The sequence below is a fragment of the Delphinus delphis genome, chromosome 3, assembly GCF_949987515.2.
Source record: "Delphinus delphis chromosome 3, mDelDel1.2, whole genome shotgun sequence".
Classification (NCBI taxonomy): domain Eukaryota; kingdom Metazoa; phylum Chordata; class Mammalia; order Artiodactyla; family Delphinidae; genus Delphinus; species Delphinus delphis.
Window position 1 is genome coordinate 163,449,019 of NC_082685.1, and position 26,294 is coordinate 163,475,312.

A 26,294-nucleotide genomic window follows, 5' to 3' on the forward strand; every position below is an offset into this window, starting at 1 on the left:
CATGGAGGAAATCATGATGGTATTTGGAGACTGAACGTAAACAGGGAGAGGGCAGTTGAAATTTACTCCAGAATTTCTAGCCTAGGATAATGGGAAAACCTGGTATTGCTGAAGAAGAATTGAGAAAGGGAAGTCCAGAGAGGAAATAGATTTGTGGAAAGAAGCCATTTGCCTTCAGTTGACCTCACACACCGGTGGAGGAATCCCACTCGGAGGGAACCTGGGTCAGAAGCAACGACCCCGTGATGTCAGAGAAGAACCTGACACCAGCCATTAAACACGTCGTTCCCTGAAGATGGCTCATACTTGATGCCTCTGTCTTAGCTTCTCTGCTAAGTATCCAACTTCTCTCTCTCCAGTAGCTTAACTTCGACTGACAGGACCCTAAGGTAGGCGAAATGTTAATTCCCTGGGACTCTGCTCAAATCGACAGCACTGTTAAACCGCACAAAACCAGCTGCCACCACACGTCCCATATTTGGGGCCCAGCGTATCCTACTTTACTTTATTAAGTTAAAGTAACAACTGAGGTTACTTTTTGTTAAACTCATAGGAGTCTTTTAAAAAGACTCAGATTTTCATTTATCTCTTTTCATGTGGAAGAGGGGTCTGAGCCTGAGGGATGACGTCAGAGATTACGTAGAAAGACCAATGTTGGGTAAAACAGATGTTCTCAATGGAACGTATCATTTTATATGATCCTTTTATAGTTTTTAAAAAGTCCTCTCTGAAGGTCAATTCTGGTTGCATTCAGGATCATTTGTTCACCTGACATCATGAAATGAGGGATATTTATTCATATGAGGTCATGTATGGATGGATAAAATATAACTCTCAAAATAAAAGTGATTATTTGAAGGAATAAAGACATGGTAGAAGTAGAAATGGTCCAAGACAAGTCATCATCTTTATTGTTGAAACTGAAGGTGGGTGTGGAATGTACTATCATTGACTACGTGAGCAGCAAATCCAAAGTGCTGAGAAGAAAGACACAGTCATGTGTGGTTAGTGGAGCTCTTCTTGGGCCAGAACATCCTGTTAGATACCTCATAGGCAGTTCTAAACAAAATTAAAAAGCTACTTTTGTTCTCATATAGCTTAAAATCGAGTTTAAGGGATGAGATGCAAATTGAAATTACTTAAAGAGACTTAGGCAGTAAGAGAGTGGATCTTTGCTCACGAGTAGGGGAAAGTGCTACAAATGAATATTGTAAAACCATGTGAAAATGGAGATACACTCTAGGAGTGTGCCGTAGACCCTCATCAGTTTCTGTGTCCAGAATAATAGCTCCCTCTCTTCTGCAAAAGGTGTGTCTCTGTGCTCCATCCACGTGGTTGCCAGGGGAGCGGCCGTTTTCTGAGGCTGCGGAAGGATGGTGACTTTTTCCAGTGGCGACCAATCAGGGCCTCCCTCCTGCTGACAGTGACGACCCACGATTCAGTACCTCACCCGGGCGGAGCCATGGCAGCCCTTCCCTGGAAATTCTGGACTTGGGACCGGAAAGGGTGATGTGCATTTATCCCTGGTGGTGAAGAGTGAAGAGATGGAAGCAGGGGAGTCCTTAGAAGAGATGAGGGACTGCATTTGGAGAGAAGCAGTGATGGGGACCTGGGCAAGAGGGACTGTGAGGCTCTTTTTGAGCCTGCTCTTTTGGAGGTTACTGGAGCTCGATGATAAAGTCCCCTGGCCTGGGAAGCCACTGTTGTTGTTTGCTTGCGTGTTGGTTTTTTCCTCTTGTGTTGTTGTCACTTGCAACCAGAGGATTCTGATTAATACAGAAGAGCACCTCAGAACTTGATCTGTAGGAGAATGAGTCTGTCCTCATCATGCACTGTTTGGAGAGGAAGGGGTTGCTCTCTTGTGAGCGGACCCTATGAATAACTTTCCCAGTGCTCAACTGGTGTTCTTTTGACCAAATTCAGTTTGATAAAGAAGATGCCAGATGCCATATGCATTAGAATGTGAATGTTTTCGTTGTGCTGCTAAGTAGTTGCTCTCCCTTTGAGAAATGGCATCAGAGCCTGAGGTCAGGATATGGGCACCTAGGAGCATCTGAGTGAAAATGTAAAAGACAGGATGTATTTTATTCCTACCGTGGACGTCTGATGGTCCCCTGCTTTGTGTCAGGTACTGTGTGAGGTGCTCGGGATGCTAAGAATAACACAGGTTCCATTCTTCAGGCACTCAGAGCCACGTAAACAGATGACAACCCCAGGATCTGATGAGACTAGAGGTGTGCAGACAGTGACGTGGGGACACGGTCAGGTCAGGGAGGCTTCCAGGCAAGGGGGAGCACCCAGGCTGAGACTGGCAGGCTGTCTCCACCTAGACGGAGGGGACCGTTAACTATAAAGGCACGTGGTCACTTTTAGGGCAACAGAGCAAGAAGAATGGTGTAAGAAGCAGAACTGATGATTTTTTTTAAAAGCCTAGAATATATCAGAGATAAAGAAATTAAAGTAAAGCTATATCTTTGCAACTATTTTATGACTTTATATCCTAATTCTGAATCTAAAAGTATGATATTGCTGAAAGGATATACAACATCTTAGCAAATGTATTTTCTGGAAAAAATATAACACAACATATAGTTTTTCCATTTAAACTGTGTCTTCTGTTAACTACTAAAATTAATGGAATATGGACTGTATAATCTGATACTTTATTATGAATCTGACATCGACACGTAAAATTCTCTGAAAGACAGGAAGGACTTCTATCATCGGATCATCTCCTCTTCATTATTTCTTACTTTTACCAAGTAATAAAAGCAAGGCACAAAGAGCACGGATGGTATCTTCAAGCTCCTAGGAAGACTGGTCTAGACTAATGATTTTTAAGCTACAGGTTGCAACTGATAGGTAAGGGTTTTGAAATCAATTTTGTGAAACAAGAGTCAGAGAGAAAGAGAGAATATGACAGAATGGAAGAGGTCAGATTTCATCATGTATAGTAAGAATAAAGTTTCTGACCTTTTTGTTCATTTATATACCCAGTGAATAATAAATATAAATATGCATATGTACTTGTGTACATGTACATAAGCTCTGGCTGCCAAGCAAAATGTATTTCTTAGCAAAGGTTACAGGAAAAAAGTGGCGAAACCAGTAGTGGTCTGGGCACTGTGTCCCAGCGGAAGTGAGGTCAGCTGATGGCTCAGCTGCTTGGGAAACAGCAGGATTCTTAGAATTCCAGATGGATGCTCAGGCCAAGGTGACTCCTGACCACCTTCAGGCCAGCATCTCGGCATCTCATTACCGCACAGGCCCGCGGCTCACCTCCTGCTGGTACCTCAGCTGGACTTGTCCTCCTTCTTCCCCCCGAGCGCCCTGCTTTCACCAGGCAATCTGGCGATTCAGACCAGTTTGGTGATCTCTCTTCTTTAGCGCTGGCCAAAGTTGGGACCCCTAAAAGCCACACCTGAGACAAAGACTTGGACGCAAGCGGGAGAGTGAGTCAGGGAAGGAGGGAAAATAACCTAAGCATTGACCATCAAGGTCACTGCCTTTGGCACTGAGTGAGGGGTTGAATTCTAGGAAGCAGACGAATGCTTCCCCTAGTGGTCCGGGGAGGTGGGCTGTTTATCCGCCAGCTTTCATCGGTTGTGGGTTGCCTGGGCTCATTAACTTCCCTGCACTTCTGGGCTATGCTTACTTGCAGCCAAGTGGGCCGCCGTGGTTTTGGTGACGGCCCCAGGCAGAAAGTACAAGACCATGGCAGATACTGCTGTGTCATCTGAACTCACAGAGAAACGTCCCTGGCAGCAGTGGCTGAGATTAGAGGTGGGCCATGAGACACCAAGAAGCTTCTGCTCTGCCCGGTGTGGCTCTCATGTCTGTCACACGATTTGGATTCGGGTGCTTTTCATCTAGTGAAATAACAAAAGGGGAGTGGAGTCCAGCATCCTGAGTCCTAACACAGCCTGCTCCTTCCAGGATCGCCACACTGACCCCACCGCGGATTTTAGTTTGCAAACTTTCTGGCTTGTTCTTCTTCAGTTGGACTAATTTATCTGATACTCCCTGGAGGGTCCACCTTTTTGTAGTATTAGAAAACTGTATTTACAAGTGAAAATTATTTGTTTTTTACACAAAAGAAACATTCTTTCTGTCTCGCTTGAATTATTTATGTCTCTTGGAAGAAGGCTGAACATAAAGGTTCATTTACATCCCTGGCTTTTCATCACCTAGGAATCCAGTAGTCAAGGCAGCCTGGGAATTGCAGATGCTGACAACGGGAAGGATAAATCACCAAGAACTCTGGTCCCTCATGGAGAAGAGTCCCATATTGAGATGAGCTTTTCCAGAGCACACGTATATCAGGCTGGTCTATTAGGAAATGAGGATTCGAACCCAGGTGTTTCCATAAACGTAGAGAAGATTTAGTGCCTTCGTGTGTGCCTCTGCTTTTATTAGGTTTCAACATTTTCTTGGAACCTCAGTGGAATTTAGAAGTGGCGAAGTCCTAATTATAGACTTGTCAGATTCATAAAGCAAATATGTGCCATGTGTGGTTTCCCAGAGTTCACTTTTTTAGGCATAGATGGTTTGACTAATTGCACACACGTAGTGGAGAAGCAGGAGGTTTTCGTTACCCTAATTAGCCCTCCATGTCTCCTGGGACCCATGACAAGATGATGTCTTGAGCTGATTGCTGTTGTGGATGTAAAGATAAACACTTCGCCATCCACTTCGCTACCTGATCATCGAAATAAGTGTTTGCTCTTTGGAGGTGTCAGGCCCTTTTCCCATCTATTCTCTTCCTACACGATGAGGGTGGCAACTTGGGAGCCTGTTACTTCTCTACCACACAAGAGCCATTGCTGCCTTGCAAATTCATTTACAAATAGAAGAGGAGAATTTTCAACATAAAATCCTGTTTGATGGGCAACAAGCTCAGTCATGATCTTATTCCCGTTTCTCGTTGCAACCTTCTCTTTTATTAACACCCCTCTACTGCAGTGCTAAGCTACACCCACAGAGGATCGATATCAATCCCCTCAGTGAACCTGCTGTCTCTCATTTAGGAGCCTTTAGGCAACGCTGCTTCTCTATGTGAAATGCCTTCCTGCCCCCTCTTTGTCAACAACCGTGACATTTAGAACTGTGCTCAAAAGCCATCTCTTCCAGGAAGCTCTCCTTGATTCTCAGCCTGGATGAGGTGCCCCTTATAGCCCAACACACTCTGTACTACACTTTCTGGCTTACTGCTTCTGTCCCTGCCAGGCAAGCATCCTGCTTTAAAGCCGTGTCTGTGTCTTATTTAGTGGTGTTCCCAGAACCCAGCACAGGGCCAGGCAAGTAGTAGGGACCGAAATGGACATACTTACTTTGCTGAGGTTTCCACATTTAGCAGCGTCTGAAGTTACAATGTCCAGAACATCCCCCCCCCAAAGGAACACTTATATCTTACAGCATAGAAGTTGCTGTAGATTTATATATTTTTCATTATACAATCGCGTATAATCAGCCTGAAATATGATAATGTCCAAATTGCCCTATCCACTGTTTCTGACTCTTTTTAAAAAAGCTAGTTCTTACCCCTCAGTCCCTTCTTGCCTCCCAGGATATTTCATTTTCCTAATGAGCATCAATTAGCCTACCTCCATGGTACCTTAAATATTAGACTATCACCATTAATTTGCCCAATGCTTATGGCAGGCAGAACTAGATATGTCAAAAGATCTGTATACAGCCAAGCCCATTCTATAGGTTCATGTAAACTTAATAAGTATCTGATGGCTGACAGCCTGTATAATAACACACATACACACACAAAGAAGGACTGATTTACATCACAAGGATTTTAATTAGAATTTTATTAGCATAATTGACATGGTGTTAAAATTAATTAGCAATTGTTTTTTCTGAGTCATCTTTAAAGAAATTTCTTGAAGGCACACTAGAAAACATTTTATGAGCTGTTTCTATACAAAAACAAGAATATGACTGTAGATGATTTTTAATATATTAGTGTCACTTAGTATTTGTGTTTCTTTTGGAATTCTGATCTCATAGGGCTTTAAATATGCAGCAGGTGGTTCCCATGCCACATCACCTTGAAATATTGGCATAATGTTTCATGCAAAAAGAGAAATGACCTGCAGCCATGAATCTGCCTACAGTGACATCATAACTTAGAATGCATTGAATTATTTGTGTTATATCTGAATGATGTCTGACATGGTCCAGAAACCAGCACAGCATACTTTTCTCTAATTCATAATGAAAAAACACATTGTAAAGTATAATACACATTGGCAGATAAATTATTTTCTGTTACAAAATAAAAAAATAAATAAAAACGACAGCCCAGAAAAATGGGTAATTTTCACTGACTGTATCAATTGATTGATGTGAAGTTTTTATTCTGATATAACACTTCAGTACAGTTTTTAGAACTGGTCCAGTGATTTAAATTATAGTTGAGGAAAATCCAGTCATCTTAGTCTCATGCTGGAAAATGAGGCATATTCACTTTCCTGAAAAATGAAACTCACTTGAAAAGCAACTCTGGGAATTGTCTGTCCCCCAGCACTTCTTGCATGTTAATGGGAATTTTAAACCATCCTCTGCAGTGCCATGAAGGTTGTGTATGGCCCACTGTTTATGACACTGAGAAATAAGCAGGACATTACCGTACAGCCCTAGGAATGTCATTCACGTATGTGTGTCCATAAACTGTTCTGTGCGTTTGTGACATTTATATCATCATCTCTATGAGTCAGGCTTCTCCAAAGAAACAGAGCCAACAGGATGTATAGATAAAGAGAGATTTATTTCAGGAATTGGCTCATGTAACTGTGAAGTGTGGGCAAATCCAAATTCTGCAGGGTAGGTCATCAGGCTGAAGACCCAGGGAAGAGTTGTGATTTGAGTCCAAAGGCAGTCTGCTGGCAGAATTCCCTCTCCTTCCCAGAAAGTCAATCTTTTTCTTTTCAGACCTTCAGCTGATTTGATGAGGCCCACCCAGATTATGGAGAGCAATCTGCTTTGCCCAAAGTCTGCTGAATTGAAAGTTAGTCTCATCTAGAAAATACCTTCACAGAAACATCTGGGATAATGTTTGGCCGAATATCTGAGTACCATGTTGACACATAAAATTAACCATAACAGCATCATACTACATAGATATAGATATGGATATATAGATCCACCTAAACCTTGCTTTTGTGACTCAACCTTGTTGAGATTTATCCACATAAATGTATGTATACATACTTCATGCATTTTTCTGCTTTGTCGTATCCCATGGCATGCATAGACTGCAATGTATTTATCCGTTCTCTGATTGATAGATATTTAGATGGTTTCCACACTCTTCTTGGTGAACATTTAGCAAGTAAAGACTGTCTTTGTATGTGTGTCCTTTGAAATTGTTGGACCAGAGGGATGTGCATCTTCAAATTTAAGAGCTACCTTTCATTGTCGTCTGAAATGGTTGTGCTAGTTGACGCTCTCACTATCAGTTAACAACAGTTCCTGTTTCACCCCATGTGTGCCAACTCTTGGTATTGTCAGCCTTTTAAATCTTTGCCAATTTGATGGGTCTGTTGTTTCAATTTGCATTTCCTCAGTTATCCCTGAAGTTTAGCATCTTCAGAGTCGTTAGTTGTCTGAGAAATGCCTGTTCACACACTTTCCCATTTTACTATTGGATTAAGAGTGAGGGTGCTGGAACCAGCACCTGAAGGTATTTTTTAGATGAGACTATTACCTGCTTGTAGATCCCACACCTCTAATTGTGCGCTCTTGTACAAATTTAATCTTGATTACCTGTAGTTTATCTTAATCTTTAAAATGAGACTAATATAATTATCTACCTTGTTAGAGTTGTATGTTCTTAATAAATTACAACACGTACAGTACTTAAATGGGCTTGGTGTTCAATAAAGGAAAGCCATTATTAATAAAAATAGGAGATATTTATACATTCTTGATGTTATCTTGATTCTAATATATTCTCCCAACTTATGACTTGTCTCTTAATGGGTTTTTTTTTTTTTTTTGCTTTTAAATTTTAATGTATTCAAATTTTGTTCTTCCTCTGTCTAAGAAATCCTCCCCTCAGCTAAGTTCATAGTATCAGTCTCCTTTATTTTCTTATTAAAATATTTAAGATTTAATTCTTCAGATTTGTTCTCTAATGGATCTTGAACTTATTGTTGTGTATGGCGTGAAGTAGGGATTTAATTTTATTTTATTTTTCATATTAATATCAGTTTTTGGAAAGGCCCTTATTTTTCCAGCACCTTTGCCCCCTCTGATCTGTAATATTACCTCTGACTTTATAATGTGGCATCACATTATTTATCGGCATCCACCTATGCTCTCTTATTAACACTTACATCATGGTGTGTATTCGTAAAGATTTTTAAAACCATGTTGTGTTTAACATATATGTACAGGTCTGCCTCCCCTCCCACTCCCAGAAATACACCCCGGCTTTCAGTTCCCAACTACCTTCTTCATGCCTGTGGGCAGCAGGAGAGAGCCCAGGGCTCATAGGAACTACTGAGGACCCAGGTTGGGAGAGGAGGGGAGGGGAGGGGAGGGATGGATCAAGAGGACGGAGCTTTATCTCAGGCTCCCCTGCTCAAAGGCACCAGTTCTACTGCTGTCATAACCAGTCCTTGGAGAATGGCCACCTGCCTACTACTCCCTGGAGGGCAGAGGGGAAAATCCCCCTCTTTTCGGGTCCCTAAACCTAAGGGGCAGAAATTATGGTCTAGCACCTCACACTAGCATCCATATCCTACTGGTTTTCTCCTCTAGTCTTTTCTAGAACTCTTTTTCCTGGTCCAGAGAGAGTTCTGGTCTCTTCCTGGCATGATGTCAACTTGTGTTCCTCCCGGTTCCGTGGCTCTCAGTAACTTCTCTAAACCAGGCTTGTGTTTGATTTACAAAGCCAAGTTTTTGTGTAGCATTCCAAAAGTCTTTTTTTTCTGTCCCTTCTTCCAATGAATACACTCTGGCTGTCAGACTAGTGTATCCACTTCAAAAACTGTCTTTTGAAACCCAAAGTGGTTGTGAGCTTACATTGCACAAAGGGTGTAAGCTGTGTTCTTCCCTAATGCTCTGAAGCACCTACCTTTCAGTATTTCCTAAAGTTCTTAAATGTCCTAATATTTCCAATATTTCCTAAAATTCAAGGATGGACAATGCAAGTCATCCAAAAATTAAATAATAATGATATGCATAAGAATACATTGCAAAGAATAAAAAGCGTACTAGAGGAGTATTACAAGCAATATAGATTTTATTTGGTAACAGAATCAGAGACTAAAAAACTTATTACCCATTACGTGACTTTCCAATTCTAACCATTACAGACAAATTCTAAGATAGTGTCTTTTGATTTAATCCATACATACCAATGGCCACTTTATACTTCAGTCGTTGTTTTTAGGCCCAATTTAATTCTTTTCTTCTGCCACATGCTTGAACAACAAAAGGAAATACTAGCAAGAATAGTCATTTCTTTTTCAAAGGAATGTTGTGAAATTCAGAGGATACAGATACATGAAGTCTGTAACTGCAAAACTGCTCACCAAATAGAAGGCATTCCTCGCTAATTCGGTGGGTGGGCAGAGGGGAGCTGCACATGGCAGGTGGGAAGGTTAATAAGCATAGATGAGATCGTACCAAGAGTCAGACATCAGATGTACCTGTGAGCTTTGGTCTTCCTCTGTTCTTGTTCAGGAAAACTTTTAGACTGGGGCCTGTCAAAGAGAACCAGAGCTGGACAGCAATTAAAGTGGCAAAACCAGATTTTATTCAGGAATTACTGCAACAGGGGCAAGGAGACCCCAATATAGACCTGAGCTCAATCCTGAATCCAAGAAATAGTCGGTATTTATAGCCAAGGAGTGGATGAGGAGGTCAGCGGGTGGGAAATTCCTAAGAGACTGTGGAGAAAAGAAGAAAATTGTAAAGGTAACCACATTTTTGGAGGATTTTAAGACCAGCCATTGAAGATTAAATCAGGTGAGCTTGTTAGGTTGGCTCCAGGAACTTCATTTTTCACTCTTTCATCTTACAAAGATCTGAGGAGAAAAAAATGCTGGATTGCAACAAGTTTTAACATGAGTTTCCTATGTTGTGAGTAAAAGTTCTGTGGCAAAGATCTATTAGTACTTGGAGGGCACAGTAGCAGGGATATTAATTGTTGTTAGTTAAGGTTGTAGTTAAATCTATACAGCAATTAAAAATTTAAAAGTAATAATTTGTCAGTATTACATTTACTCATGGTTCATTGTTCTGTAAGTGTTAAATGCAAGTCCACTATTCATGAAATTCATGAAAGTCTACTTATTTTTTTAAATTTATTTAATTTATTTATTTTTTGGCTGTGTTGGTTCTTCGTTGCTGCACACGGGCTTTCTCTGGTTGTGGCGAGCGGGGGCTACTCTTCATTGTGGTGTGTGGGCTTCTCATTGTGGTGGCTTCTCTTGTTGCAGAGCATGGGCTCTAGGCGTGTGGGCTTCAATAGTTGTGGCACGTGGGCTCAGTAGTTGTGGCTCGTGGGCTCTAGAGCGCAGGCTCAGTAGTTGTGGTGCACGGGCTTAGTTGCTCCGCGGCATGTGGGATCTTCCCGGACCAGGGCTCGAACCCATGTCCCCTGCATTGGCAGGTGGATTCTTAACCACTGCGCCACCAGGGAAGCCCATGAAAGGCTACTTTTTGTCAGAATTAACCGATTCAAAAAGAGATTAAGTCACACCCACCTGGGTGCCCTAAGTCAATGTTGATTCCTAGCACCTTGGAAGACACAACAGTCATACCATAAAGGTGGGCGCCTGGGAGTGCTGGCTTCAGGTCGTCACTACTGGTCCTCCATAAACCAAGACCACAATGGGGGCTTGAAGCTTATTAGAACCACTTTTTTTTTCATTTTTTAATATATTTTTTATTGGAGTATAGTTGATTTACAGTGTTGTATTAGTTTCAGGTGTACAGCAAAGTGAATCAGTTATACATATACATACATCCACTGTTTCTTAGATTTTTTTTCCCCCATATAAGTCATTAAAGAGTATTGGGTAGAGTTCCCTGTGCTATACAGTAGGTCCTTATTAGTTATCTATTTTATTTTTTAATTAATTTTTATTGGAGTATAGTTGCTTTACAGTGTTGTGTTAGTTTCTACTGTACAGCAAAGTATATATATATATATATATATATATATATAGATAGATAGATAGATATTTAGATAGATAGATAGATAGATAGATATAGATATAGATATAGATATCTGTCTCCCCTCTTTTTTGGATTTCCTTCCCATTTAGGTCACCACAGAGCATTGAGTAGAGTTTTCCCTGAGCTATACAGTCAGTTTTCATTAGTTATCTATTTTATACATAGTATCAGTAGTGTATATATGTCAATCCCAAACTCCCAATTCATCCCACCCTCCTCCTTTCCCCCCTTGGTGTCCATACATTTTTCCTCTATGTCTGTGTCTCTATTTCTGCTTTGCAAATAAGATCATCTATACCATTTTTCTAGATTCCACCTATATGCGTTAATATACCATATTTGTTTTTCTTTTTCTGACTTACTTCACTCTGTATGACAGTCTCTAGGTCCACCACTTTTTAATAGGTGCTTTTAAAAGAGTGCTTTTTGAAAGGACACATGATTCTCTGGCTCATAACATTCCCCAAATCAGGTATTTCTTTCTAGGAGGGAGAGTAGTGTACCAATGCCCAACCCTCTTGAGTGTCCCTATCAAGTATACCTTCTTTGGTGATTTAAAAATCAGTATTTTTGGGGCTCTGAAACTAATTGGTATGATAGTTTAATGGTGGGTACATGTCACTATACATTTGTCGAAACCCATAGGTTGTACATCATCAAGAGTGAACCCGGGTGTAAACTGTGGACTTTGGGTGATTATGATGTGTCAGCATTGCCTCAACGTTTGTAACAAATGCTGCCACTCTGGAGGGGACGTTGATAACCAGAGATGCTATGCAGGGGTGGGGGCAGGGGTCGTAGAGGACATCTCTGTACCTTCCACTCAGTTTTGCTAATGAACCTAAAACTCTCTAAAAAACAAAGTCTATTAAAAAACAAAAACAGTTCAGTATTTGTTTAATATCTGCTTCATGCCCCTCACCCCACTGGGTGTTGGTGTAGAAAGGTTAGAAACATCAGGCAGAAGGCTTGATTTGCCACCTCTTGAGCATCTAAGAACATTGACTACTGCTGCTGATGGAACTGAGATCTCTAGCCCATAACCCCCACCCCATGCTGAGTGCCCAGCTCACAGCCAACCCCACCAGCTTGTCAGCCGTGGTCATTAACCATCTGAAGACAGGATTCTCCAACCCCAGCTGAGTCTCCCCACATTACACAACCTGGAGCAGAGATGATCTGTCCCTGCTGAGCCCTGTGCAATTAGATTTGTGAGCAGAATAAATGACTGTTGTTTCAAATTACTAAGTGTTGGAGTATTTGTTAGGCACTATGTTATGGGCTGAATTGTGTCCCCCCAGATTCATGCTTTGAGGACGTACCCCCCAGGATCTCAGAATGTGACTGCATTTGGACATAGGGTCTTTGAGAAGTGATTAAGTTTAAATGAGGTCATTAGGGTGGGCTCTAATCCAGTAGGATCGGTGTTCTTAGAAGAAGAGGAAATTGGAACGTGAAACACCAGGGATGCACAGACCCAGAAGAAAGGCCATGTAAGGATGCAGAGAGAATACGTCTATCTACAAGCCAAGGAGAGGGGCCTCAGAAGAAACCAACCCTGTGCTCGCTTCAGCAGCATAGATACTAAAACTGGAAGGATACAGAGATTAGCGTGGCCCTTGGGCAAGGATACCCTTGCAAATTCATGAAGCATTGAATAGTTTTTGGTGGTGAGCATACTGTCGTGTAACCAGAAGTCAAATTATAAGGTACACATAAACTTACATAAAACAGTGTTACCTCAATTTAAAAAGAAGAAGAAGGAGAAGCCAGATCTGCTGACACCTTGGCCTTGGCTGGACTTTCAGCCTCTAGAACTGTGGGAAAACAAATGCTCATTTTTTAAGCCACCCAGTTTGTGGTATTTTGTTATGGCGGCTCTTGCAAACTAATACATGCAATAGGAAAACAGAGTCAGTCTCCAAGGTTTGACTTCATTTGTACAATCCTTCAAATGTTTGCTATTGGCCATTCGTTTCCTGTTGCTTCATGGTTGCTATTTCCTATGATTGAATGATTTCAATAGCACTAACACCTTTCATGGGGTAACAGTGCCAGTCAGTTAAAGGGAACATTTTATAAAAGCTGGTGGATTTTCTGAACTTCTCCTAACACGTGGCTTACCCAGACCTCTTCTAGCCAGTAATGTAAACATACATGACCTTTCCTTTCCCTCACTGAACTTATCTCCTCCGGAATTCACTGGGCTTGTGTAATTATTTCTGAAAGGTGAAGAAAACATTTGCCCCAAGGAGAAAAGAGCTGCTATTAAAGGGCTAAAAAGATAAAATGTTTGATACAATGTTTTTTGCAGTCAACTAGCTACACGTTCATTAATTCTGATTTATCTTGAGGATTTCACATGTGGTAATCAGTAGGTACTATTTTAAAGAGGATAAATCCTGATATTCTTATTGCTTGTTGGCCACCACTCTCTGGGTAATGCAGAGCAAGCCTTTCTCCAGCCAGCACCATCCACATGCATTCCTGTTTGCTCATTGCTGTGTCCTGGGAGTTGAAGACACACAATTGAAGGGGGCTGGGGGTCTGCAGAGGGAGGAGACTGGGCTGGTTAATAGAATATTCAGGGTTGGGGCAGAATGAAACCTTCAGACAAAAACTAGCGGGGGGGCTTCCCTGGTGGCGCAGTGGTTGAGAGTCCGCCTGCCGATGCAGGGGACACGGGTTCGTGCCCCGGTTCGGGAAGATCCCACATGCCGTGGAGCGGCTAGACCCGTGAGCCATGGCCGCTGAGCCTGTGCGTCCAGAGCCTGTGCTCCACAACGGGAGAGGCCACAACAGTGAGAGGCCTGCATACCACAAAAAAAAAAAAAAAAACTAGGGGGAAGGAAGAGACCCAAAGGACACAACTGAAAGCATTTGGTGATTGTAACAGAGTGTGTAAGAGAGAAACATGCAAGTAGACACTTTAACCTATTGCTGTGGACTGAATCATGTCTCCCCGAATGTATATGTTGAAACCTAAACCCCCCTGTATGTGACTGTATTTGGAGACAGAGCCTTTGAAGAGGCAGTTAGGTTAAATGAGGTCATAAGTGGAGCCCTGGTCTGATGGAACAGGTGTCTTTGTGAAAGAGGAAGAGATACCAGAGCTCTGTCTCTCCCCACCCTGTGAGGATGCAGTGAGAAGGCTGCCGTCTGCAAGCCAGGAAGAGAGCCCTCACCAGAACCCAGTCAAGGTGTCACCCTGACCTTAGACTTCCCAGCCTCCAGAACTGTGACAAATTATGTCCGCTGTTTAAGTCACTGAGTCTGTGGTCCTTTGTTAAGGCAGCTTGAGTAGACTAAGACATCTATTATTCCACCCATGATACTGGTCTGCTTTTAGTACATTGATATTAATACTGGCTGGCCTCTGTGTGTCCCTCTCCATATGCAGTAAGCTATTTCTGGATTGTAAGTATCTGAACTTTACAATAAGTGCCGCTTATAGAGATGAGGGGGAGGGGAAAGCAGATATAAGTTACAGAATAGAAGACACCAGACTTTTGAACTGAGTGTGGCTGGGTCTCTTCCTCCGTGTGAGATGAGGCACCAAAGGGATTGAGCACCAGAAGGGCAGGACCTTACCTAGCTCTGGGGTGGATCACTCTGAGTACCTTGAAAGTAGACTCCGGGGGCAAGATTCGAAGCAGGGAAGCTTGCTGTTGAGGAGGCCGCTGCAGAAATCTGGGGTAGAGATGGCGGTGGCTTAGGCCAGTGTGGTGCAGGGCTGGGAGTAAGGAGGGCTCAGGTTATAGGTATATTTTGAAGGTAGAGGAGACAGACTTGGCTGCCATCTCAAAGCAGGCTTTAGGCCCAGGAGGCTGTGAGATTGGGGCTGTCATTCACTGAGATGTCGGAGATGGTGAGGGGAACAGTTCTGGAGGCAATTTCACAGTCACCGTTGGGTCACGTTAAGTGTGAAATGTCACATAAACGTCTGAGGGCAGAATCGCAGAGGCTCCAGTAGCCAATTCTGGAAGACAGGTAGTTCTGGATTGGCAGTGTAAACCCAAGAGGCATTTGTGTACGGAATCAAGCAACCATACTTTCTCAGATGCCCAAGATAATCCAATGCCGTTTTTACCCCCAGTGTAATTATCCAACAAATTTCATCATCAGTTTAATCTACCCCTAGTCTGATTAAAATCATGATATGAGATGGGAGCACTATGGCAGGGGGTGAAGATAAAGAAAAGAAGAGAAGCGGGATGAGCCCTGGGGATGCTGCCATTTAGAGGTCAAGCGATGAGAGAGGCCAGCAAAGGAGACAGAGAAAGGGCCTGTGAAAGAAGGTGACCAGGAGAGGGTCAGGTCCCAGAAGACGGTGTATTGAGAAGGTAGGATGACCAGTGTAGGGCCACTGCAGGCACAGCCCTTGGGCGTCTTCTCTGTCCATCTTCATTCATTTCCCCATGAGCCCATCCAGGCTTGAGGCTTTCATTACCAAGGTGTATGTGGACTCATCTGCTGACTCCTTGAGCTTCCTAACTGGCCTCCCTACTTCCATCTGTGCCCCTGCCCCAGTCTCCTCTCCTGATAGCAGCCACGTAAGATCCCCACAGATGTCACCTCCTCGTCAAAGGCTCCCCTGGACACTGGCTTTTATGGCAGCCCTTTTCCCATTTCATTTCCTGTTTGTTCTCTTTAGCACATAGGAATATTGGAGGTACCTTCATGTCTCCCCTACTGCTCGCCTCCCCCAAAGGATGTGAGCTCCATGGAGGAAGGACTCTTTCTCTATTTGTTTCCCTGCCTGGCACATAATAGGTGCTCCATGAATATTTGTGGAATAAATGAATGACAGAAAAAGAAACAGGACCTGTGAAGGAAGCCCAGCGAGTAGTCAGAGGGGGGAGGGTGGCAAGGATAGTTCAAGTGCAGACACCGGAAGGAAAACTCATCCATGTTGCGAAGAGGTTGAGTAGAATGGCGAGTGCACAGAAGCATTGGGTTTGCTGGTCCCTTGAGACCACTGACGGAGCTGTCCAGGTGGAGTGCCACCAAGAGAACTGAGCTATGAGAAATTAAGGAGCACGTTATGGCTGAAGGGGCCGGTGGGCGATGCGGGGCCGTTTTGAGAAGATGCTGGGGCAGAACAGAGGCACTGGAGTGGGGGGGAAATTAGCAAGCAAAGAGGTGAACAGGGTGGGATGCCGGGAAGCAAGGACAGGCTTTCGGCACAGGTGCAGATGTGGAGGTCCACTGAAGCCGGGGGGGGAGCACGGGTGAGGTTGAGGTTGGGTGTCCAGGGCGGAGGGAGCACAGGAGAGCTGCCATCTCCCAAGTGCAGCAGCTTTGAAGCAGAAAGGCCCAGAGCAGCCCCATCACCCCACGGCCGACCACAGCAGTACCTGGAAACTAGCCCTTGCGGTTTCTGGGACTCAAGCTGTTCTATGGTTCTTTTCTTTTTTTAATTAACACATGAGTTCAACATGTTTTATTTTTTAAGTCAATTATTTATTCTTCCTTAAAGAGGGAAACTATAAAAGCAGGAAAAAAAAAACCAGTAATTTCTGTTGCTCATAATAAAAACGATAGTTTTAAATGCTTATGTTTTCTTAAAGAATGTTAGAGAACCAGCACACCTGTTGAGTTGTATGCTTAGATTATGCTCTTAGGACTGTTGTTTAAATCTTTTCTCCCACTGCTCCAGGGGAGGAGAAAAAGGCAAGGGGGCACTTTCAAGTAGTTCTGTACATTAAAGAATATTTTCATTCCGTGTTTTTCTTTTTCTCTTGAAAAATATAGTGTACCTGTTTCATAAGGCTGCCATAACAAATTACCCCAGAGCTGAGAGAACTACATTCTCTCACAGCTCTGGAATCCATAAATCTGAAACCACGGTGTCAGCAGGGCCACACTCCTTCCGAAGGCTCTAGGGGAGGGTCCTTCCTCTCCTCTTCCAGATCTTGGAGGCTCCAGAGGCTGCTTGACTTGGGGCTGCATCCCTTCAGTCTCTGCCTCTGTCTTCAGGTCACCTTCTTCCCTGTGTGTCTGTCTCAAATTCCTCTCTCTTTTCCCTTATGAGGACACCAGTCATTGGATTGAGGGCCCACTCTAAATCCAAGATGGTTTTGTGTTGAGACCCTTAACTACGTCTACAAGGACCCTATTTCAAATAAAGTCACCTTCATAGGTACTGAAGGTTAGGACTTGGGCATATCTTTTCAGGGGCCCCTTTGCAACTCACGATGTGTCGTTTTGTAATTTGAGATGTGATTTATTTCTTGTGTTCATTGTTATTTTGTGTTCTGGAGAGTTGCATCAGTTAAAACAATTATATAAATAAATAAAGTAGCTTTCAGTTTCAAAGAAACAACTAAGTCCATTCTTTAATTGTATTCTAGATCATGTGTAAGGAATGGATGACTTGGGAATTAAAATCAGATATTCAGCAATGTGCAAATTGTAAGTTTCTCTTGCTGACAGTAAATCGACTAGAAAACACAGTTAGGAAAATATCTTTTGAAGAAATATATTTTGTTCAGCACATTCTCCACGGATTGGCACAAAATAGAATCCTGATTAATTTGAAGTCATGTCGAACTTCAGTTCCTCTTGTTTCAAATGATTGTTTCCCTTGAACATTAAGCTGTAGGAGTTTGTGAATAAGCTGGGAACAGAGAGACGTTTACGATGTGGGTGTAAGGGGGAGGGAATGAAGTTTATTAAGCATCTACTTGATGAAAAGTGCTCTCACCCTGGAATTTCATTCATTATCAGAGCAACTCAGGGAGATGGATTGAGTCTGTCCTGTCTCATTGTCGAAGTGACCGTGTCCAGGACACGGCCCAGAGCACAGCTAGGAGCCTACAAAGGCAGGATTTGGAGTGTGAAGACGGAGCAGAAGTCAGTTTTGTTCCTGTTCTGACTTCACCACTTACCCACCCGTGAACCTGAGTGCTGATCAGGAGATGGGGCTGTGAGGTTGTTGAGAGCGCCCACCTCTGGCACAAGATGCCAGGTTTTGAAACCCGTCTGTGCTCCTTGCTTGCTCTGTGACCTTGGGTCACTGCCTATGTGCCTCAGTTTCCCCGTCTGTAAAGTGGGGATGATATTAGCGCCTCCCTCATAGAGTTGTGTGAGGATTAAATGGAGGGATTTATACATAAAGCACTTGTGACAGTGACAGGCACTTAGAAGCCCTGTTGAGCACACCTGGTCCCACCCTTCTCTCACCAGGGTACATTTATTCAGATAAAGAGTGTGAGAGTCAGTCCTTTCACCTCACCTTCAAATCCTGTATAATGAGATGCCTAACTGGTGAAATGCCCTACGAGGACCAAATACCAGTTAAGCCCAACAGGTACTGTTTTTATTTCAATACAAAGATTTTTGAGATTTGCATTAGCTATTAAGAAAAAAATTTTTAGTTTTTTTTTTTTTTTAGAACTTTCTTGTACATCTGTAGTTCTAAATCTGCCTAATTCTGTCATTGAAAACCAACTCTTTGTTCAAAAACAACCTTTGCTTGGAAAAAGAAAAAAAAAGATACACTATTTTTATCAGAGGCTTAAGGGCAAAAATGAGCTATAGCATTTTATGCAGGGAGAAAATAATCATTAATTATTAGACTTGATTATTTGAGTTTAGAATCTATTTCCAGAGGGATCGTATTTAATTTAATCTATGTGCCAAGACTGTGCTAAATAAACCTTGAACAAATCTTGTTCCAGGGAAATTTTTAACATATTCTGTTGCTTTTTTTTTATATCAACTAGGTTTTTTTGTGGAAATAGTTTTATTTGTTTCTGAATGTTGGTTTTCAAATTACTTTCCAAAGATGTTTGTAATTTGACATTGAGGATGCTTTTTTTTTTTTTTTTGCGGTACACGGGCCTCTCACTGTTGTGGCCTCTCCCGTTGTGGAGCCTGTCCGGACGCGCAGGCTCAGCGGCCATGGCTCACGGGCCCAGCCGCTCCGCGGCATGTGTGATCTTCCCAGACCGGGGCACGAACCCGTGTCCCCTGCATCGGCAGGCAGACTCTCAACCACTGCGCCACCAGGGAAGACCTAGAGGATGCTTTTTTCATGCATAGTTTTCTCTAGCATTTTTACTAATGAACCTCACTGTGTGTTCACATGAAATGGGGATTTAACAACATGGTAGTTTTATAAGAAAAAGTTATTATGTATTGTTAAAACAGACATACAACCAACAAAAATTTAATAAGGACCCAAAACAGACATACAAATTGCCACACATAAATAAACCCAAAGGCCTTAAAAACAAGGCTTTGATTAATATGTCATGTGAAAATTAAGATTTTCATGAAGTTGTAAAATATTGCCCACAGGATAAGTAAAACCATCAATGATCATGCCAGTAAGGTACACCTTGGCTCACCCCCTAGTTAAAATGCAAAGAAGGGATGAATATTGATGAAGATCGTTGTTTAAGGTTTTCCATTAAGCGTGTTCTAAAGAGAAGTATTTATGATGATTGGAAAGAGGGAGAGAAAGAAACAGGAGCAATCAAGGTAAAACATGGTAAAAATTAAAAGCAGAAAACATAAATACTCCCCAGAAACTCTTTGTATTTATTCAAATTGTGTTTGTCCAGTGCTAAATTTTAAAACCTTAATACCCCAAAGGGCAACACATCTTTTTCAGGGAAACTTCCTGTGTATCAGGGTAGAGTAAAACGTTTTTTTCTAGTGGAAAATGTACACAGAGGGAGCTCAGCCATGTTGCTTCATGTCCACCTGAAAACAAATAAGAATTTCTTAAATGCAATAAACATGAGGTGGTTCAATAGCCCCATTTATCTGGACCCAGAAGTGGCAGTTATCCAGAGTGCAGTTGCTATGGTGAGGAGACAGGAAGTGCTCCTTTTACTGAGATGCTTATTAAGTAGATCGTCTCCTGCTGCAGCTCTGTGCACCTCCTGTGACATCTCCGGAACTAGGCGAAAAGTAATTTCATTGAAAGAAAAGCCCAATTTCCCTCTGAGCTTATGGATCTTAATAAAACAAAAGCAAAGTTTTTTTTTGTTTTTTTTGAGCTTTTCTGTCCTCCGGGCCCTTGGGAGATTTCCCCAGATGTTTTATTATTATTTTCTATGTCTTCTTTTTTTTTTTTTTACATCTTTATTGGAGTATAATTGCCCCACAATGGTGTGCTAGTTTCTGCTCTACAACAAAGTGAATCAGCTATACATATACATATGTTCCCTTGTCTCTTGTGTCTCCCTCCCAAATCACTTGCAAAGTTATTTTTAACAAAGGCATCTGAGTTGCCTTGGCTACAGAGAGGTTCTCCTCTTCAGGGGAATGGTTTTCCCTAGAACCAAAGGGTTACTTTCACATCTGGAGCTGGGGGGTGTGGGGAGGTAGGGTGGGGAATTCCTGCACTTAGTCATGAACCTGGAGCATCTATCACCTGCGTGCTCACCTGGGTACCAGAGTGTGGTTAAGGCTGCAGTCAGATCACTGTTTAATTAATACTGATTAGTATTAATAGAAATTATTATAACAATTTAAAAATGACACTCTAATGCATGGATCAGCAAAGTTTCCGTAAAGGGGCCAGATAGCCAATATTTTAGTCTTTGTGGGCCAAGGGGCAAATCAAGAATATTATGTACATACTTATATAAGAAGAGAGGAAACACATTTCTACAAAATTATTATTAATGAAATCCAAAATATAAAATGTTAATAATAATGTTTTTTAATAGATGTCTGTCAATAAGAATGAGATTATTTGGGGGAGATAACATTTCGTGTAATTGGACTTCAAGATTTTAATGTTCCCTATCATCCAATTTATTGTAACTGCCTGTCTGTTAAAGCCATTTCTAGCTGGCAGGCCATACAAACACAGGAGGTGGCCTGGATTGGGCCCAGGTACTAACCTGGCTCAAACATATTGTTGATTTTACGTGCTCATGGTTATAATTCAGGTATTCTTCTCGTAAATATAAAAGTTGATATTTTGGGCTTCCCTGGTGGTGCAGTGGTTGAGAGGCCACCTGCCGATGCAGGAGACACGGGTTCGTGCCCCAGTCCGGGAAGATCCTACATGCCGCGGAGTGGCTGGGCCTCTGAGCCATGGCCGCTGAGCCTGCGCGTCTGGAGCCTGTGCTCTGCAACGGGAGAGGCCACAACAGTGAGAGGCCCGCGTACCGCAAAAAAAAAAAGTTGATATTTTGCCCTTATATGTTTTAATAAGATAGCCCTTTGAGTTTAAGTGATTAACATGAATTTCTATATTTTTATGAAATAGATGCATTCTATCTATAGAATCTCCTGTATCTATCTATCTCTTATAGAAGTCAGGAGTCCATGGCCTGATTGGATTAGTACAGTTTTGTTTTCCAAATGGGGACCACCTATGAGTGAGTAGTCAAGTCAATTTAGAGGTTTTTGACCAGCATTTAAAAGATTGAATCAGATAGCCTAGAATGATCACAACGCCCATAGTAAGGAAAGTTTGGTTTGGTGTCTTGGAAAAGAGGTGTCAGACATGTGAGTGTGTGTGTGTGTGTGTGTGTGTGTGTATGTCTGTGAGTCTAAGATATATTTTTACTGTGGGTCTTAATGCAAAATATATGCAAAACGCTGAGAAGTATTTCCTTTCCCCAAATAATACATTCCAAAAAATTTCCTAGATGCTGACAGAGTAACAACATTATCAAATACCTCCAGCTATTCAATGCTAATAACTTATGTCATAACTGATGGGTATAAATTAATTTGTGTGGCTGTGGCGTAGTGTTTTCCACAGTAGATGTTGAGTGATCAGAGGAAGAAATGACATAATTCTGTCAAGAAAATAATGTCACATTGCTGTGTTTTCTGAATCAGTCCACAAGTTTGAGTGCAAAAATAATCTAAACTCTTCCTTTATTTGTCAGGAATTGGTATTATAACTGCATGTCCTTGTTAGAAAATAGAACTTATAGTTGTAAAAAATATATTTTTAAATATTTTAGTTCACATTCTGAAAACAGCTTAGGCATCGTATTTCACACAATTTTTCTCTTTCCTTGTAAAAGTTGTTTTCTCCTTACGTTAAGTGAGATGGTTTGTATCTCAGAATGAAGTCTCTTCTCTCTGCCTCTTTATTTCAACCTCCCATTCATTTCTCATTCAGCCAGTTCTTGGTAGGGACTCATCCAGTACTTGGAGCCAAAACTGTAGGTGACGTGAGATACTCAAAGGGACCACGTGGTCCTTCCCAGTGATCATGGAAGCCCAGTGTTCCCTCTTCATTTGAATATAAAATATTTCATGAGGGCAGTAGGGCCCAACTGAGAACTGAGATGAGTGTCCAGATGGAAGTGGGCAGTATTGTCACTGTCACTGTCATTCTCATCATCTTCATGTGTTTCTGTAAAGTGTTTCATATGCGTGAAAGAAGGCAAGGGACAAAGGGCTGAGTAGACCAGGAGTTTAAATAAAATTAAAGTCATCTTTCCTCCCAATCTAACTTTAGCTTTTAAAGTTAATTAGTACCCAAATTGTTAAACAAGTATGATTTTATATGCAGTACTTTATATGTGATGTGTGTATGCGTGATTATCTAACACTCATATATTAATATATACATATATATACACATATATTGTACATACTTATGTACATAGATGTGTGTGTCTATATACATATATATGTGTATATATGTATATATATGTGTGTGTATGTGTGTATATACACACATTTTTTAAATTGCAGATTATGACCCCTCAGTGGGTAGTAAAATCCTTTTATTGGTCATGAACAGCGGTTTGGAAAATAATTTAATAGACTCGAACAGAGTAGAAAAGACCAGAACAGCAGCTATCTAAATGCATGTATCTAGTCAGGATACCTTTTCCCCACTGAATTAGGTGCACATTTATGTGTGCTTGGGCTTGTACGAACTGAGTTGCAAATATTTCACATTGTGTTTCATTGGAAACAATCCTGAGAGACAGCACTAAAGTCTCAGTGACAGCAGTGATTAACATGTGCCTTTTATTCTCCTGGATAGAGTGTATTTTATCACCATGTGCCAAAGCATAATAATTAGTAGGTTACTTCCTGGAAGTGCATCACATAATTTAATTTAGATAAATATTTGTATGTTTGGTTCCACATGGAATTCACATGAACTATTATTTAGTTAGCTTCTTCTATCTGCTGGTTATTGTAGGTTTTTTTTTTTATCTGCTATTTTAAGCTTTCTTTCGATAATAAGGCTAAGCATGGGGTTGCAGTAATCCAATAACGCCAATCAAAGAAGGTATTAAGAGACATAACCTGGTGGTGTGATGAACTGGGAGATTGGGATTGACATATATACACTAATATGTATAAAACAGATAACTAATAAGAACCTGCTGTATAAAAAAATTTAAATAAAATTCAAAAATTCAGGAAAAAAAAAAGAGACATAGCCTGGAAGTATAATGTTGAACACTGATTTAGGGAGAAAAGAGCTTAATCCTCAATAATACTGCTTCTAATGACACCATGTGTTGAAGCAGGGATCCTGTATTTTTTATGAGTGTTACATAATCTATTGTTTCCCTGTTGCATAAAAATCAATCCAGCCAGAAATCTGACACTGCAAAAGCGTGAGAATTCTCACAGTCCAACTATTACAATGGATTTTTTTGTTTGTTTTTTTACCATATTGTTTTCCTTTGAATGAATACAAAGAGTAAGCTTATAGAAAACACAATAATGTACCTGATAAGCGGCATAGTTGTTATGTGTGGTATTTCACCAGCTGGTATTAGCCAGTGTATACTAACTACATATAAATGCATTACTTAATGTGTGGGTCTCTAGGTATATAAATTAGTAGTTGCTTGTTAGAACTTGAGAAATAATGTAGAGGCAAAAATCCTACTGTGCTTGAACTTTTTGTTTGTGAGCAAAATAAAAATAAAAACAGGCCCACGTTGGGGAAGCCTTCTAATAGGAACAAATTCTAGTAAATTCCAACACTGTGGAAAGGGAACTTGAAATTGAGGGCTTAAATACAAATGTCATTCAAGTTCATCTTGAAGATTTTGTTTGCACCTTGTAATTCAGAAGTGGTGAAATACAGTGTTTGTGAATGTCAGTGTTTTACAAACATGGGAGCTTTTGGAATATAGTTATTATATGATTACAATACCCAAAGTTGACATAATCATACAGTTCCAGGCTCCATGTGTAATAATTTTCAATCACTTTTTTAATTCTATAGTTCATAGATAGACATCTAACTTTCTGAACATTTCTGCCTTTTGGTTTACGTTATGTGAATGTGAATATTGATGATGTCCTGCATATTCTGACGGGGAGGGCTTACTCCTGTGAAAATCATCCTGCAGGGTTCCCAAGGGCAAGCGTAGAGAGGAACTCTGGCAACAGTTTCAAAAAGAGGCACCCTTTTTGTAAGTATTTACATTTATGCCAAACATGTACTGTGAACTTCATGTACATATACACTTTGTTGACACCAGAGCACCGGTTTCTTTCATTACACATGTAAACCTGCTTCAGTTCATTTGGCCGTCTGACAACGCTACGAGTTCAGCATGCGCTGTGGTCCAGTTGGACATGAGGTATGGATGCAACATAAATGTAGGTTGAAGTTTTTAAGTGAAGAAACAGTCTGCTCTTTTTACATTGAAGACTGTATCTATTTTGGTCAAGAACAATAAACCAGAGAAAACATTTTTCTAGCGTTTCCTTTATAGCCCAGAATAGATTTCAAATTATTCAGATTTAAGAGCCCGAAGTGTTATAAAGCTGTTCTCTTATATTTCTCAAGGCCAGGAAATGATGAAAGATGAGTGAGTTGGTATCTCTTGCTGGGGCGGGCATTGTGCTAAGCTCTCTCCCTGCCGTACCTCCCTGACTTCTCTGTAACCCTATAGGCTGGATGCTGGTATCTCCCCATTTTGTAGGCGTGCAAACCAAGTCCCACGGAGCCCACGTACCTGGCCCATGGTCTCACAGCCAATAAGTAGAAGAGCCTGGCTCACCCCAAGGCAGGTTGCCTCCAGAGGCCGAGCTCTTAGCCATGATGTATTTTTAAATGAAACATTTGATAAAAGAAAGAAAAGGAACAGAGTAAATGTCAGTGCCGTGGTTGAAATGAAGATAGATTAGCTTGGTTGACGAACACCCCATACGTCTTCAGACACCTGTGAGAATTCTATTGGGAAAAAGGTCAGTATACATATTGCTCATTATTATGAAAATCCTATTGCAAAGGAAAAGACACTTATGCATAATTTTGAAGAAATAAGTACAAATTTAATTTAACTGTTCAGCAGACCCATGAGCTGTAACTGGTTGAAAAATGACACTGAGAAAAATACAGATTGTGGTGTCATACATGAGCCTTCATTATATAATTTTCATTTTGTTTAGTGTAAATAGTGTAATAATGCTTGACATGCATTTGTTTTTTTGTTTGGTTTGTTTTGTTTTGTTTGCGGTACACGGGCCTCTCACTCTTGTGGCCTCTCCCGTTGCGGAGCACAGGCTCCTGATGCGCGCTCACTGGCCATGGCTCACGGGCCCAGCCGCTCCGCAGCATGTGGGATCTTCCTGGACCGGGGCACGAACCCGTGTCCCCTGCATCGGCAGGCAGACTCTCAACCACTGCGCCACCAGAGAAGCCCCGTTTGCTATTTTTAAGTTGTACCTTTGGTGATTGTGAAAGTACATAGGTATCTTAATGAAATGACTCTTTAAGCTCACTCAGAATTTTCTTTAAAATAGGCTTCAAGATTCTAATAAACATCTGGAAAAGAAAATGTGGAAGTATTGAGGTAGAGGAGACACATGTCCTGTGGCCACTTCATACAAGACCCCTGAATCACGCCTTCTGCCATCAGCACTTTCACATTATAGGCAGAGTTTCTTGGGTTTCATCGTCATTGGTTAGATCCACCTGCTTCCTCCAGACTTTTCTTTTATAGAGTTTGTCTGCCTAACAGCGACAACTTCTCACCCCTCTCTAGACTTTTAACCCTTCTCTGATACTGTCCCTTCCCTTTCAGTGTTGCAGACTCAGAGGGAGCAAATGCCCCAGGCTTCCCTCTGAGTAACAAATAGAAACAATGCAGGGCTTGGTTAAAATGTTAACACCAAAA

General features: G+C 41.5%; 1 protein-coding gene and 1 non-coding gene across 4 annotated transcripts in view; both read left to right on the plus strand.

Moving 5' to 3' along the window:
- Positions 1 to 26,294, plus strand: part of CTNND2 (catenin delta 2) — a 937,337-nt gene that overhangs the window by 615,747 nt on the left and 295,296 nt on the right. The gene's annotated exons all lie outside the window — the stretch shown is intronic.
- Positions 12,763 to 12,867, plus strand: LOC132423751 (U6 spliceosomal RNA). Its single transcript, XR_009519065.1, has one exon. It is a non-coding gene; the product is annotated as a U6 spliceosomal RNA (small nuclear RNA).